Consider the following 18,248-nt stretch of genomic DNA (forward strand, 5'->3'; position numbering starts at 1 on the left):
ACATATCAACTCCTTTTTTATAAACTTTACTACCACCTTTCTAGTCACATTGGCGTAAGAAGTTGCTTCCACCCTTTTGGTAAAATAGTCAATTGCAACCAGAATGAAACGATGTCCATTTGACGCCTTCGGCTCTATCTATTCCCCACATCGCAAATGGCCATGGTGCAGATAGAACATTTAAGGTTGTAGGAGCTATATTAATATTATCTGCATAGGTCTGACATTTTTCACATTTTTTCACATGCATGTAACAATCATTCTCCATAGTCAACCAAAAATAACCTGCCACCAAAATCTTCTTAGCCATAGAGTGCCCATTCATATGCCAAAAGCTCCTTCATGAATTTCTTTTAATATCAACCCTGCTTCTCTTGCATCGACGCATCTGAGGAGTACCATGTCATGATTTCTTTTATACAAGACATCCCCATTCAGAATAAAACTTGAAGCTAACCTTCTCAAGGTTCTTTTATCATTCTCAGAAGTTGTTTCAGGATATTCTCGGCTTTTGAGGTAGCGCTTTATATCAAAATACCAAGGCTTACCATCTGATTCTTCTTCCACTAAATAACAGTATGTTGGTTGTTCATAACTCCTCATCTCGATCATTGGCATTTCCTCATCTTGACTAATTTCAAACATTGATGATAAGGTGGCCAAAGCATCAACTAATTGGTTATCCTCTCGTGGAATGTGATAGAACTCAATGGAATTGAAATGTTTCATCAATCCTCTAATATATGATTGGTAAGGGATTAACTTTTGGTCTCTAGTCTCCCATTACCCTTTTAACTGATGAACCACCAATGCCGAGTCACCATACACCTCCAACACCTTCACCTTCGACTCGATAGCTGCCAAAATACCCATGGCGCATGCTTCATATTCTGCAACATTGTTGGTACAACTAAAGCACAATCTTGTTGTCATCGGAATGTAATGATTCTCTGGCGAGATGAGCACTGCCCCTATTCCATGTCCAAATAGGGCAAGAATGTCCTCATCTGGGAATTCAGGTTGCATAGACTGATAATCTTCAATGGGCTATTGAGCCAGATATTCTGCTAAAGCGCTTCCCTTTACGGCTTTTTGAGTCACATAGACTATATCGTATTCTGATAACAACATTTGCCATCGAGCCAATCTACCAGTGAGAGCAGGCTTTTCAAAAATATACTTAATCGGATCCATCTTAGATATCAGCCAAGTAGTGTGACTCAACATATATTGACGTAAACGATGTGCTGCCCATGTTAATGCACAACAAGTTCGTTCCAACATAGAATATCTTTGTTCACAACCTGAAAATCTTTTACTCAAATAATAAATGGCATGCTCTTTCTTCCTTGTCTCATCATGTTGCCCTAAAACACAACCCATCGATTCATCCAACAAAGTTAAATATAAAATGAGGGGCCTCCCTGATACCGGCGGACGCAATACGGGAGGATCCTGCAAATACTGTTTGATTCTATCGAAGGCTGCCTGGCAGTCTTCATTCCATTCCACAACTTGATTCTTACGCAACAATCTAAATATTGGCTCACAGGTGGAGGTTAATTGGGAGATGAATCTAGCAACGTAGTTCTGTCTGCCTAAAAACCCTCGAACTTCTTTTTCAGTATTAGGAGCTGACATCTCCATTATTGCTCGTACCTTATCTGGGTCAACCTCAATACCTTTTTCACTGACAATAAAACCCAATAACTTTCCTGACTTTACACCAAAGGTACATTTAGCCGGATTCAATCTGAGTTTAAACTTTCTTAACCTCTCAAACAATTTTCTCAAATTAACGATGTGATCATTTTCTGATTCAGATTTAGCAATCATATCATCCACATAAACCTCGATTTCTCTATGCATTATATCATGAAAAAGAGTCACCATCGCTCTTTGATAAGTTGCCCCAGCATTTTTAAGTCCAAATGGCATTACTTTGTAACAAAATGTTCCCCAAAGCGTTATAAATGTTGTTTTCTCCATATCTTTCGGTGCCATCTTAATCTGATTATACCCGGAGAATCCATCCATGAAAAAGAACAAGGAAAATCTAGCAGTGTTATCCACCAAGATGGCAATATGTGGCAATGGGAAATTATCCTTAGGGCTAGCTCGATTCAAATCCCTATAATCAACACACAGTCGGACTTTACCATCTTTTTTCGGCACAGGGACAATATTAGCCACCCATTGAGGATATTTTGCTATAGCCAAAAACCCTGCATCAAATTGCTTCTTCACTTCTTCTTTAATCTTTAGTGACATTTCAGGTTTCATTCGTCTTAACTTTTGTTTAACTGGGGGACATTCTTCTTTAAGTGGAAGTTGATGTTGCACTATATCGGTATCCAACCCAGGCATATCCTGGTATGACCAATCAAACACATCTCTGAACTCTTTCAACAAATCACATAATTTTCCTCGTACCTCCTTGCTCATGTTGTTACCAATTTTAACCTCTTTTCTCTCATTTTCATCCCCTAGATTAAGTATTTCAATGATCTCTTGATAGGGTTTTATTTCTCGGTCTTCTTGTTTCACTAACCTTAACAACTCAGAACAAGGTTCCCAATCGTCTTCATGATCATCATCCATATTATCGATAAGGTGCTAAAAATTAGGAATATTGACATCATTATTTTCAAAACATTCATTGTCATATCTGCATTATTTGGATTTATAAAAGAAAATAAATAGAAAAATAAAGTATATAGTGAAAGAAAACATAATTGAACATCACATTAACTGAAAACAAAAAATAGAACCAGTCCATAAAGACATCATAGAATGTTTTGGGGAAAAACAAAATAAAAATAACAAGCATTACATTTGATTGAACTTAAACACCACGGGGTAAATTCACGGTCTTCCAATTATCGATCTGCATGTTGGGAGGACAAGGTTGCACCAAACTGGAACTTCCTTCCCCAGATTCATCTTCAATAACTACAACTTGATTAGCATTGATCTATCCAGCACTACGAAAGCTCTTCTTTAAGTCACGGATGGATATCTTTCCTACCCTTGGCTCACGACCCTGCAAGCGAGCTAAGCTTCGTTCTTTCTTTTCCTCCATTAATCTTCTTTTGTCCTCCTTAGTAGGCCTGTACCCCAGGCCGTATCTGTTCTTGTTCTCAACAATTTTTAGTGGAAATATTGGTCCCTGTCCAACTTTGCCTAGGCCTTTCCCATATTCATAACCTTCTCTCAACATAACCCTTGCCATCATCAAAGAGGCACATGACAAATATGGCTTTATCTGAAATGGTTCAACATATGTATTCCCCACAATTTCCAAAGCTTGAAAAGTCGTCTCAAGAGCCTCCTCTGTTGTTTCAATATATCGAGCAGATGAAGGACCACTCACCAGAAAATCTTCCTCTCCTGAAACTGTTACCATCTTATCCCCCATTACATATTTCAACTTTTGATGCAAAGTGGAAGGCCCAGCAGAATGAATCCAAGGTCTACCAAGTAAACAACTGTATGCCGGTAAGATATCCATTACTTGAAAAGTTATTTGAAATACACACGGACCAACTTGAACTGGCAACTCTACTTCTCCCATCACCTCTCTTTTGCTACCATCAAAAGCTCTCACAATCATAGTACTTGGCTTCATAGGGAATTTATCACGTGATAACTTCTCCAGCGTCACCTTAGGCATCACATTTAGGGAAGAACCATTATCAATCAACACAGGAGCTATGACATGGTCGAGACATTTAACAGATACATGAAGAGCTTTATTGTGTCCTCTTCCTTCAACTGGTATCTCATCATCCGAAAAAGTAAGTAAATCATTAATGGTAATATTATTAACAATCCCTTCAAATTTATCCAACAAAATATTTTGTTCAACATGAGCCCCACTCAGTATTTTCATTAGCAACTTTCGGTGAGTTGTCGAATGCATGAGCAGTTCCAAAAGCGAAATACGAGCTGGCATACGATTCAACTGCTCCACCACCTTGTATTCGCTCTGTTGTATGAATTTCAAAAATTCACCGGCCTCTTCATCTGATATTTCTTTTTGTTTATCTTTTTTGCATTCTTCTTCATCTTGTATCGTCTTTTCTCTTAATATCTCTTTTGCTTTTTCAATTCCATCATTTACTTTACTTTTATGGCATGCTTCCTTCCTTAGATCTGGTGGTGTAAAGAAACGGCCACTCCTTGTTATCCCACCAAGACCTGATATATTTTCAACAATTGGACCTTCATGCACAGAAGTGTTTTCAACTTGTTGTCCCTCACCTAATTCATGTACTCCATACTTCCATGGAACAGCTCTATCACTTTCATAAGGAAAATAGGAGGGCGTTTTTATCACTATGGATTGCCTTCCTTGTTCCATGAAAGAAGGGGCAGGTCTAGTGAAATGAATCACTAAAGGTTCTGGCGTGGTTAAATTGGATTGTTCATCAGTTTGGGCCAATACATCCTAATCCTTCTTTCCATGAAAAACTTGCAGGAAATGCTTATCAACTAGATTTTGCAACTCTAGCTTGAACTCCACGGAATCATTAATAGAATGTTTGGCACCCGGATGGAATGCACATGCATTACTCAAATCATATTCACCTTTTACTAGCCCCCTTTCTAATAGTGCTTCAAGAATGAATTTCATAGAGCTCCGAATTTCACTCACTTTTCTTACCAACCTTTTCTCCCTGACCTCAATAGCATTTGTTGAAGTCTTCTCATGCCCCGACAAAGGGTTATTTTCAATATTGGGTTTATCTTCTTTGAATGTCAACCACCCTGCATCAATCAAAGATTGTACCTTATATTTTAGAGGAAAACACCTTTCTGTCGAATGCCCCTTTACCCCTCCATGTTGTGGCTTCATTGGGCAAATTGCAACAAAAGATTTACGAAGAAGCATCGGTAACAACTCTGTGTATGTCATAGGAATAGGAGTAAAATGAATAAACTTCCTCTCCCTTCTTGTATTAGTACTTTGACCTGGGTTCTCACTATCACTAGCAGTCGCTTTCTGAGGTTGCAACTGATTGTTTGAAACAGGCTGTATTTGGTAATTAACAAGTGCACGGTTATCCCATGCGGATGCGGCATGAACTTCAACTTCTTTTTTCTTACTTTGATTGAAACCTGGTTTTTCGGTATTTGCAGCCGCGAGCGGGCCATATGCAATTTTACCATTTTTTATCCCAGTCTCAATCCTTTCACCAATGATGATGATGTCCGCAAAATTAGAAGATATATTCCAATTCCCAATCATATGCTCATAAAATGGCGACTGTAATGTATTCACAAATATTGTAACCATCTCCTTATCATATAGTGGTGGCTCAACCTGGGCAGCAATCTCTGTCCAACGCTGGGCATACTCTTTGAAAGTTTCATTTTTCTTCATTGTCATATTTTGCAATTGTATTCTGTCTGGTGTTGTATCCATGTTAAATTTATATTGCTTTATGAAAGCATAAGCTAGATCCACCCAAGAATGAATATGAGTTGGCTCAAGATGCATGTACCAATTCAACACTGCCCCAGCTAGGCTATCTTGGAAAAAGTGGATAAACAATTTCTCATCATGAGTATGACCAGCCATCTTTCGACAGTACATTGTTATATGGCTTTTTGGACACGTAGTCCCCCTACATTTCTCGAACTCAGGCACTTTGAACTTAGGGGGTATCACCACGTCAGGGACCAAAGATAAGCCTACAGCATCACCGAATTCATAACTTTTATTCCCTTCAATAGCCCATAGTCTTTCCTCCAATATCTCTAACTTTCCCTTGTTATTCTCAGTCGATGAAATCTCTTGAGCTAGTGTTTTTTCTTGTAAACCCACACCTACAGTCGAAACATGTGGTGGAATCGATACATTAGGATCTGTGTAGGTTGTGATTCCAACCACATTCTCTCCTGGGCGTACCTGGTTCCTAAAATCAGCCATCCCAGTTGAAACTTGGAACTGCTCATTAGGTGATGAAACAGGTATGCTTGTATTACCTCCAGAAAACGGATTCTTAACTTGCTCTACATACTCTCCCATTGGAGGTGTGTAACCCGGGGGTAAGCCATAAGGTGGAAAAGCTTGAGATGATGTCCCTTGACTCACTAGATGATGTGATGGGTAAACCGGAGGTCCACTTGATACGTGAGGATGAAAGCCTGGAGGGTAGGAAGTACCACCGTCAACTGCTGAACTTTCTCCTGAACTCTTCAGAGTCCTCAATGCCTCCAAGATCTGACCCATTTGATCCTTTAGTTGGCTGATTTCACCCTTCACTTGGCTAATTTCTTCTTTCACTTCCTCGTGTGCATTTTCCCAATCCTCCATTGTTTTGGAATTTGCCCGAGTTCTATAAGGGTGTCTCGAAAACTTTGCCGTATTCACTTACTGTCACTCTTCTGTTTAATTTCAAATGAAATGAGAAGTGCGAAAAAGGAAAAGAAAAGACAAAATGCAAATGCAAACATTCTAGCTAGAAATTATAAAGCTGTGTGAATAATACTGCGAGTAATAATGGAAATTAACGCGGAATAAAGTAGTCGATTCAAACAAAAATCCACAATGTTCAGAAGTTCATAACAATGAAAAAGAAAGAAAGCATAAACATCAACTGCGAGCTCTAGCCACTATATTCTTCATTTCCCCTACTAGCTCTCTACAGTAACCGAGGAAATCTTCGATTGCTTTTGGTGGATTGAATATAGGCATTGCAATCTCAGCATCAGTTAACATCCTGGGTACATCTTCAATTGCTCCGTTAGCTATAGCTGCTAACTTTGAAAAACATCCTCTCCAATACTCTACAGTTCCTTTTAACTCAGCACATTCAGTTATCAATCTCTGATTTCCTCCTCCGACTCTGCCCGATACCAACTCTCCTCAGCCACTTTTGCTTCATAAGCCGATACTGTATCCTTCATCTGTCTCTCAAACTCTTTGTTCTTGTACTGTATGTCATTTTCTAACTCTGCTTTATACCACTGCTCTTCTTCTAGCTTTGCATCATAAGCTGCTGTCATTTTTTCTGTCTGTTGCTCCATCTCCTTAATCCTAACCTGTGCATTTCGCAACTTGTTTAATGCCTCCCTTTTGTCTCTCGCCAATTCTTCACATAATGCAATTTTCTCACGTTCAGACAATACCACTGCTTTCTTCTCTTTGCCTCTCAAAGCTAGCTCTTTATTAGCTGCCTCGAGATCTTGTTGTACTCTAAAGTGATGGTTTCTTTCCTCTCTCTGCTTCTTTATTAATACATCACAAGTTCTGATCCTGGCTTCATTGTCATGTTTTAGATCTATATATTCATGGTGAGCTTTCTGAAGATCATTAACAAGCTTAACATTTTTCTACTTCATCTTTTCTATTTCTTCCTTAAGGGTTTTGACTTCCTCACTCTCCATATCTTGTTGTTCTGGCATGAAGGCAACTGGTTTGAACGGTAGCTTCACCACTTTAACCCTATCCATTACCCATTGCTGATAAGACGTCTTCTCATTTACTACCCATGGCCTAGAGTCTTTTTCTGCACGCACCACACTGCCCCAAGCACTTCTAATTCGCCAGAGTAAATCATTAGAGGTCCCTTCTCCATAGCAATTCCACACTACAACTAAAGATTCTGGATTTGGTGCACCCCGTATAGGATATCCAAATTGTCTTTGTGCTAATACCGGATTATAATTAACACAATATTTGGTTCCTATTAGAGGTACATTTGGGTACTCCCCATAGTGTATGATATGTGATCTCTGCTGCCAGGATACCTCTCGTTTGATCATTCCATTATGTAACTTAGCAAAAAAACACGCCCATTCTTGCGCTCCTTTAGCTGTTGGCTTGTAATTTGGACTAATATGAGAAGTAAACCATTTATATAATACTGGCAAGCAACATGACAACTTCTTCTTCTTAGATTCATAACACATATTCAAATTTCCATAAACATCAGCAAAAATTGCTGTGACTGGGTTTTTTGCATTGATCTTATATGCTATGAAAACATTGATGGCTGAGAGATCAACAAAGTTATTGATGCTTGGAAAAATCATGACGCCATAAAGAACGAGCGCCAGTACATCCATGAAGGTTTCCCCCATGTCTTTATCAGCCAATTGACGTAGATGTCCCTCTAGAAACCCTTGAGGAATGCCTTTGATGGTTCCCTTTGTAATCATTTTGCTTTCTAACTCTGCAGGGTGTATCTTCAAGATTCCTACTAGTGTTGAAACAGATGTATTTTGCGTTGCATGCTTGTAAGGAATCTTGCCTTTTAATGGTAGATCTAGAATATCCCCAAATTCCTCCACTGTCGGCACTAATTGAAAATCCTTGAAGGTGAAGCATTGGAGCAGCGGATCATAGTATTGGACCAAAGCAGTAACGGCTGGAACCTGAGTATCAATCTCTAGAAGATTCAGTAAATTCCCATATTTCCTTCGAAAATTGTTCCTCTGGATAGTCTTCATCTTCCCCACTAACTCTCGAAGATAAGTCAAGTTTCCTTCCTTTGCTCTAATTGACTGCTTCTTTTTTAGTGACTCTGAACCAAAATGCTCTCCAACTCCATATTCCCTATTAATTTCCATTTCTTCTCTAAGAAAATGACACAGCTTTATAATTTTCTACCTAGAATGGATACAATGAAAATGTAAAAGAAAAAAAGAAAAAAAAATTACAGACTACATGATGCTATGAATAATTTACATAACTTATTACAACCCAAAGAAAAGAACACAAACCAAGAAATAAAAATAAAATAAAATAAAATAAAATAAAATAAAATAAACAGAGAAGGAATTATAGGAATACACATCTCTCTTTCGTGCCTTATAGGGTTCAAGCGTATCATAGGATTAAGGTATGTATATGTGCTCACCAGGATAGTCTCCAATGTCTTAAGGATAAAATGTCACTAGAGTTATGGCCCACTTCACGACATTTCTCACAACAGTTGGTAAACAACACGATGTGAGAGTATCAAATGAAGCAAACAGACTCTAGCTAGGGTTCTCACAATGACCACTTGGGAAGTACATCCACTGTGGCACTGCTACACAATCCCCTTCTAATTCTAAGCTACTCAGACCCGGGTATAGGGCCGCGCTCATGTCATGTACAAAATATAAGGTGAGTGTGTGCTGGGAGAGAAAACACGCAAACCTAAACCCCCACCTGCAAAAGAGATCCATACAAAAACATATTTTCTACCCTAAGGTTCAATATCCACAAATATGTCATACACCAACAGGAATATATACATAAATTGAGAAAGGGAAAAACAAAACATCTAAATTTAACACATCGCTTTCGCATATTCGATTAAATAGGCCTGACTCTCTACGATCCCTAGTGAAGTCGCCATCTGTCGCAACCTAAATCACGACGGGACGACGAACTAAAAATAAATTATTTGGAAAAAGAGATTAGAAGTCGCCACCATAGTTTATTCTGGAAAACTATGGAAAATCATAAAAATAACATAAAGTCCGCGAAAACCAAATTTAGGGTTCGGGAGTCGGTTACGCATAGGGAAGGTATTAGCACCCTACAGCGCCTGCCCAAAGGCGGTACCTTTAATTAAATTTGCAAAAAAGATGTGTTTATTTTAAATATTTATTTTTCCCAAAAGTAAGAACATAAATTGAACAAATATATTTTTGAGTGAAAAGGACTCGACAAGGATTAACCTTGGTCCTACGTATTCTCATTAAAAATGAGAAATCAAGGCTACGTAGTTCTTTATAAAATTATTTGAAAATGATTTGGAAAACCTTTTGATTGTTGGGAAGGGATCCTGACAAGGACTTGTCCTGCTCCTACGTATCTCTATTCACAATAGAGAATCAAGGATCACGTAGTTCTTGATAAAACTTAATTAGAATATTTAATTTTTAAAGCTGTCTTTTGACATTTTTGAAAATGAGTGTCATGCGACGTGTGCTGCCGGATTGACACCAAAATCATTTTTTATATATTGTATTTTTTTGAAGTGTCGTGTGACGCGAGCAGTCAATTAGACACCAAAATATTTTTATAATTTTTATTTAAACAGAAGTGATAACGCTGTCGTTGACGCGATCAAATTAATACTACTTATCTATAACAACTTCAGTATTGTTAAGAAAGTAGTCAACAAAATAGTAAGGGTAAAGTAACCCAAAGTCGTCTCCCAACGAACACGGAATTGATTTTTAACAAATTAGTTCTTATAAAACTATACAAGTGTTAGTCAAATAAAATTATAAAAATAGGAGGGATAAAGATAAAAAGATAAAATAAGATATAAACAATAGTAAAGAAAATAGATTGATTCCATTACTTTTTCAAAATAGATTCATCATCGGTTATCTAAAGATTATTGCTCGATTAATTATTATTATAGATTTGCAAATTAATCAATGTAAAGTCTCAATTAATTTGTTGGCGTTCTCACTTTTAACCAAAGTACAGTCTCAATTAAAAGTGAGAACTTTTAGATTATCCACAGTAAATTCAACCAAAGTACAGTCTCAATCAAATTTACTATGCCTAATCATGTCTAGTCTTTTATCTCCTCATCAAATAAAAAGCTTAATTAATCAAAGTAAAGTCTCAATTAATTTTAGTTAGAGTAAATACCTTTAATCAAAGTAAAGTCTCAATTATTGGTAAAAACTCATTCAATCACATGAAAGTTTTTAAATAAAATCAAAGTAAAGTCTTAATTAAATTTAAAAACCCTTGAACTCATATGATCAATATGTATATAGATTTAAAATCATTACTTTTTACGTGATTCAAAGATAAAAGACATAGATGAATTAAAACCTCAACAATAATAAAAAGAACAAAGAAATTATTTCATTCTAACCTCAAAATCCATAATGAAATTACAATGGAATCAACCCAAGAAGTTTAGCAATCCATGGAATACAAAATAAAAATAGAAGAATGGAGAGAAGAAAGAAATTAGGTCCCCCTAAGGGTTCCTAAATTCCGACGTGCCGAGCTTGTCTTTTCTGCTTCTCCCTTGTCTCTTTATATAGGAATTGGACTGGGCTTTTCTGTTGCTAAAATCTCTCAAATATCTTTTAAAATAAAGATAAATATAAATATTTAAAAATATTTAGAGAGATATATACTATTTGACAAATATAGTTGGTTGATAATATCAATATCTAATATAATTAAATTAATTAATTACTTAAAGATATATGATAAATTATCACCAATTAGTATTTGTATTAATTTTCCAAATTAACCCTTTGCAATCTCCTTAAATTATCTTCTAAATAATCCAATATCTTCAAGATATATTTGTTTGTTGTGGAACTAAAAAGATTCAAGAAGATCTTGTCATATTTAAAAAGATTTGGTAGTTATTATCTTTTAATATTTTATGATATAATTAAATAAGATAATTATTTAAAAATATCAAATAAAATATCTAAAGATATATTTTCCCAAATTATCTTCTATCATAAAGATAAAGAAAACCGCAAGGTCCAATTTTTCTTTCCTCTCTTCTTGGTTTAGCCAAACTTCTTCACTTTTTCAGCTTTTCTTGCCGTCTTCATGTAATGCTTGGCCTGAATTTTTGTGCTTTTGATAATTTCTTATTCTTTGATTTATCTTTAAGGTGTCATGAAGCTTTAATCAATTTATTTCCGCACCTCTAAATGAGCTTAAAACTTAACTTCAGCTGCATCAACAAACGTTAAAATATCCAAAAATAATTTATGCAGCTAAAAATAACTTTTTAAGACATTTTTATCACACAAGCTCAAACAACCTAATTATCAGAATTATCAATTAAATCACTCTTTAGGCACACAAATTCAATTAAATACCCAGAATTAAACATTAAATGAGGGCAAAAATACGTACTCATCAAGAAGTATCGTGCGACGCGAGCGGTCAATTAGATACCAAAACTATTTTTATAATTTTTATTTAAAAAGAAGTGTCGTGCGATGCGAACGGTCGATTAGACATCAAACACCTCTTTATAACTTATTTATTGACAAGAAAGAGAGTGTCATGTGATGCGAACGGTCAATTAGACACCAAAAACATTTTTAATATTTTTGCATTTTAAAAGAAAGTGTCGTACGACACGAGCGGCCGATTAGACACCAAAATAATTTTTATATTTTTATATTTTTAAAAGAAGTGTACTGTGCGGCGAACGATCAATTAGACACCAAAAGCAATTTTTAATATTTTTGCATTTTAAAAGAAAGTTTCGTACGACGCGAGCGGCTGATTAGACACCAAAACAAAGAATAAAGAAAATAATTTTAAATTTTTATTTATTCTTATTTTTGAAAATTATTTTAATTTTTATTTCAATTTAAAATATTTTTATTATTTTTTGAAAATGACGTGATTGAAATGTGAAATTTACTTAAAAAACGCAGAAACGTGATACATAAAGAAAAATGCGGGGTGCATAAAGTAAACGCGGGGTGCATTAAAGTAAAACGCGGGGTGCATAAAGTAAAGTAAACCATTATATCTAAGAAGAAAATAAAGGAAATGGGTGTGTGCTTAGTGAAAACGCATGTACGTAAAGTAAACTAAAACTTAATGAAAGGGGTGTGAGGTTATTACATTGGAGAGTGCATGAAGCAAATAAATAAACAAAATCCAATATTAAAAGCAAGGGTGCATAAACTGAAATCTGGAGGTGCGTGAAGAAACAACTTAAATATGCTAACCTTAATTAAAACAAAGGTGGTGCGTGAATGAATTATAGTGGTGCATGAAGTAAAAAACTTAAATCTGCTAACTTTAATAAAAGAAGAGGGGGTGCGTGAATGAACTATGGTGGTGCCTGAAGTAAAAACTTAAACCTGCTAACTTTAATAAAAGAAGAGCGAGTGCGTGAATGAACTATGGTGATACAAGAAGAAAAAACTTAAACAAACCCTAAAGCCATATATAAAAAACGCAACTCTTACTTCGTCTCCTACCTCCCGCGGTCACCACCCAAACACCATGACCGTCCCTGTTCGAGACCCACAAGCGGACCACCACCGACGGTGAACGGCCAACAACGACGGCGAAAGGCCAACAACGGCGGCAACCCCTAATGCCATCAAATGACGTTACCAACTCCAACACCTTCTCACATCGCATCACCCCAGAATCCAACACTGGTTCAACCATGGCTCGCTATCTCTCTTGTCGTGACCACCACAGCAACGCCGGTGACCACCGTGAACCAACACTTACTAAAACCGACACCAACATTACACTTCACAGAATGACAATGTTCACCGCTGAATTTTATTTTCCAGTGACAAATCCACTCCTTTCTACTTCTTTCTATTTCATTATTTAATTGATTTGCATTGTAAAAAAAAGAACAGAGAAGTATTTTTGTGATATGAAACTATTTCAATTATTTTTACCGGCATATAATCAATCAATCAAAAGCCTCAACTCAGAACATCATACAACATTCAAAAGGTTTGAAGATAGAAAATGCGTACCTCTTTTGCAATTCTGCCTTTGATTCCAAAAATTGTTGGTTTACCAATTGGTTCTCTTTTGTTGCAATTCTGAATTCAATGATTTCAATAAAAAAGTTGCATAGCCATGGTGCCAAAAATATGTAGAGAATATTTTTATGATGAAATTAACGTGTGTGTGTGGTAACCCCCTGGTTCTTGTGTTAACTTCATTAGTAGATGGGGTGGACAGCAGTTGGAAGAAGTTGGGATAGAAGAAAAAAAATGTTCCCTCCAATCCACAATTTTTATTTTTAATTTTTATTTTTAATTTTTAATTTATGAATTTATTAATTAATTAAAAACGAAAATATATTTTTTAATTATATATATATATATATATATATATATATATATATATATATATATATAAACAAAAAGATTATTTTACTTAACGTTTAAAAACATAAATTTAAAATCTTTTATTATTTAACTTTTATTTATTATTATTTTTTTAACAATTTATTATTTATTATCTTCTTTTTTTATGTAACACTTATTTTTGAATATATATATATATATATATATATATATATATATATATATATATAATTTTATTTTTATTTTATTTTTATTATTGTTATTTTATTTTATATATATTTTATTTTTTACTTTTTTATATTTTTTTATATATTTTATTTTTAAAACAACATCATTTGCTCGAACGAAATTGAATGTTGACAAAATGGAGGCACTTAGACAGGAAAACTCACGTCTAAGGAGAAAGATTGAGGCCGATCCCACCCGAAAGGGAAAGGCCAAGGAAACATCTGACGCCGCAAAGTCCCCAGCTTTCCAGCCTACTGAAGAAGAAAACGAGTAGAATCATACTCCGCACACCTTCACCACCACTCAACAGACTCCCATCCTCTCAACCCATAATACACACTTCTAACCCACCCTCCCAAGAAACACTGCGGCACCTACCCCCGCCGCCGCCCTCCCCACCACCCACATCCCACCTTACAACTTCCCTCCCACCCTTCCCACCACCCATATCCCAGCTCAAAACTTCACATCAACCTTTCCTACCCTTATCCACCATCCCATCCCCCCTCACCCGCTACCATTCCCACAACCCAGGCGTCGCCACCCTTGTACTGATTTCATCGCCAACACCCCTCTCCCTGCCTAGTGGGAACCTTTCACACTAGACCGTTATACAGGTGAGACCGACCCCAACGAGCACCTCAAAGTCTATATCACCCATGTCACCCTCTACACTTCTCACGATGCCGTTTTCTGCAAGGCCTTTCCTACCACCCTCAAAGGCCCCGCCCCTAAATGGTTTACCACCCTACCACCATACTCCACCGACTGCTTCGACACCCTCTCCAACATGTTCACTACTCACTTCGCCGGCAGGTGCCCACATCAAACCACAACCATCCCTCTTCTTGGCGTCGAACAGGAACAAGACGAGACGCTTCTGGCTTTCATCGATCGCTTCAGTAAGGTTGCCCTCCGCACACCACACTTTAACCAGGAGATGATACTTCAGTGTATGTCACTGACACTCAAACCCAGCCCCTTCTCCAACAACGTCTACCTACACCCACCCGCCTCCATGCATGAACTGAAGCTCCGTGCCGCGGACTACATCCGCATGGAAGAGATGCAAACTCTCCACACCAAATTCTGCAACGACTACACATCCTCCATGGCCACCCCCCTAAACAACCTTCACGACTTGATCCCAGACCCAGGGAACCCCGACAACCTCGCTTCACCAAATACGCACCCGTGAATGTTCCTCGATCTCGTCTCCTTGATGAAGCTCTTCAGACCGACCTCATCCCACCACCACGAAAGACGTCCACTCCCCCCAACGCTGACATGACTAAATATTGTCGCTATCACCGTAACAATGGCCACACCACAGACGAATGCAAAGCACTACAAGACAAGATTGAAGAATTGGTTCGTGCTAGCCATTTCCGCCGCTTCATTCGTAGAGACGACCACCCTCCATGATCTGACCATTGACGTCCTCCCCGCGATTCTCGCCACGATAGATGTCCTACCCAACCCACCAGCTATGATCCCCAACCTACCTGCACTGATATCGCCCCGACCGACCCCCTACTACGCGACACCATTAACACCATCTCTGGTGGCTTTGCTATTGGGGGATCCACCTCATCAGCTAGAAAGAAACATCTCCGCCACCTTTAGTCCATCAAGCACATACTATGCCGTCAAGAAAGTTCTCTACGACCAAGGGAGTTCAGTCGACATCCTCTATTAGGCGACATACCAGAAACTCTAGGTCCCCACTACCGCCATGGTTCCCTACGATGAACCCATATATGGCTTCTCAGGGGAGAAGGTCTCCACCCGCGGCTACATCGACCTCCATACCGTCTTTCACGATGGCGCTCAAACCAAGACAATCTATATCTGTTTCCTTATCGTCGACGCGCCTACATCATACAATGTCTTTCTCGGCCGACCATCCCTTAACACTCTCGGCGTAGTCGTATCTACACCTCATCTGGCCATGAAATTTTCTTCCCCATCCGGAGACATCCTTACCATCCACGGCAATCAACGGCTCGCGCGAGAATGCTACATGGCCAGTCTAAGACCACAACTACCCATCCTTCAAACACACAACATTGAACGTCCACCTAGCTTTGACATCTCTTTATCTGGTAATGATTTCGACCCCAAAGTAGGCTGCGACGCACGCCTCGAGTCTGTTGATGAAACTCTACCCCTAGAACTCCCTAATGGACGCACCCTCAAAATGGCCACTGGCCTTCAACACGAGCAGCGTGACATACTCACCCCTACCCTCATCAGCAACGCCGACCTCTTTGCTTGGTCTGTTGTCGACTTACCCGGCGTTGACCCACAAGTCGCGGTCCACAAACTTTCCATATACAAAGACACCAGATATGTTTATTAGAAGAAACAAAAGCTTGGTTAAGAAGGTCGACTAGCAGCCAAGATCGAGGCCGAAAAATTACTCAGCGCAGGTTTTATCGAAGAAGCCCACTACACTACCTGGCTCTCCAATGTTGTTCTGGTAAAAAAAGCTAACGGTAAATGGCGAATGTGTGTTGATTACACAGATCTTAATAAGGCCTGCCCTAGGGACGCCTACCCCTTACCCAACATTGATCGGGTCGTTGGCGGTGTTGCCGACAACAAGGTCCTCAATTTCCTAGATGCATACTCCAGATATAATCAGATACCGATGGCCACAACTGACATGACCAAGACCACTTTCATCACAGACGACGCCAATTACTTTTACAAAGTTATGTCGTTTGGTCTCAAAAACGCAGGGGCAACCTACCAACGACTGATGGGTAAAGTCTTCAACCATTTAATGGGCAAATGTGTCGAAGTATACGTCGACGACATGGTTGTCAAATCCCCGAGACATCACCAACACGCTCAGGACTTATCGGCAGTATTTTCCGCATTATGACAATACAACCTTCGCCTCAACCCCGACAAATGCGTCTTTGGCATCAATCGTGGTAAATTCCTCGGCTTCATGCTAAAACAACACGACATAGAAGCTAACCCCGAAAAATGCAATGCCATCTTTGAGATGCGAAGTCCTAACAGTGTCAAAGAAGTACAACGCCTCATCGGCCTTCTAACCGCCATTTCCCGCTTCCTTCCTAAATTGGCCGAGCAAACCCAACCCATCATTAAACTACTCAAGAAATTGGCCAGGTTCTCATGGAACGACGAATGTGAACAAGTTTTTTAGAACCTCAAAAACACTCTAACATCACCATCCATCCTCCATAAGTCAGAAACTCATCAACCCCTCCTTGTCTACATCACCGTCACGGATCACATCGTTAGCGCCGTGCTAGTTCAGGATGTTGATGGCACTCAACACCCTGTATACTTCGTCGGCCGAACCTTACAGGGTCCCGAAATCAGATACCAAATGGTGGAGAAATTAGCCTTATCCCTAGTACACGCAGCGCGACGCCTACGCCCCTATTTCCAAAACCACAACATCATCGTCAAAATCGATTACCCCATCCAGAAGATATTCCAAAAGCCAGACCTTGTCGGCCGCATGTCATCCTGGGTCGTAGAATTATCCGAGTTCAACATCCATTATGAACCCCACGACCCCATCAAAGTTCAATGCCTCCTAGACTTCGTCAACGACCTGCAACAAACCCCCGAAGAAGACCAGTGGACACTTAACGTTGATGGTTCTTCAAATCAAAAGGGGGCACGTGTCGACATTGTCCTAAAAGGCCCCAACGACATCCTTATCGAAAATCCCTCCACTTTGCCTTGAGGACATCCAACAACCAAGTCGAATACGAAGCCATCCTCACCTGCCTATCCCTCGCTCGCGAAGTCGGCGTCAAAACGCTTACGTGCAAAACTGATTCTAAACTCACAATGGGCCATCTAAATGACGAATTCTAGATCAAAGACCCAACCCTCCTGCAATATTATCACCTGGTCTGAAACGTCATCCAATATGCTTTTGAACGAGTATGCATCCAACACATCTGCAGATATGAAAATGTCAGAGCCGACATATTATCTAATATGGCCAACTCTAAGCTAAAAAGCTGACACCGATCACTCCTAACACAAACACTATCCACACCTTCCACAACAAACACTTGCCTTAACCTAACCCATAACCAAGCCGACAATTGCACAACTCCCTACATCCAGTACCTCTGAATCGGTAACCCCGCACCTGATGCCAACAAGAGTTGGCTAGCTAAAGCCTCAGGTATACCATGATTGGAGATGACTTA

The 18,248-nt window shown here is 38.7% G+C and overlaps 1 pseudogene; it reads right to left on the minus strand.

Moving 5' to 3' along the window:
* Nucleotides 1-321: 321 nt before the first annotated feature.
* Nucleotides 322-6,322, minus strand: LOC114188446 (annotated as a pseudogene).
* Nucleotides 6,323-18,248: the final 11,926 nt, after the last annotated feature.

Source organism: Vigna unguiculata, chromosome 1 (assembly GCF_004118075.2).
Source record: "Vigna unguiculata cultivar IT97K-499-35 chromosome 1, ASM411807v1, whole genome shotgun sequence".
Classification (NCBI taxonomy): Eukaryota; Viridiplantae; Streptophyta; class Magnoliopsida; order Fabales; family Fabaceae; genus Vigna; species Vigna unguiculata.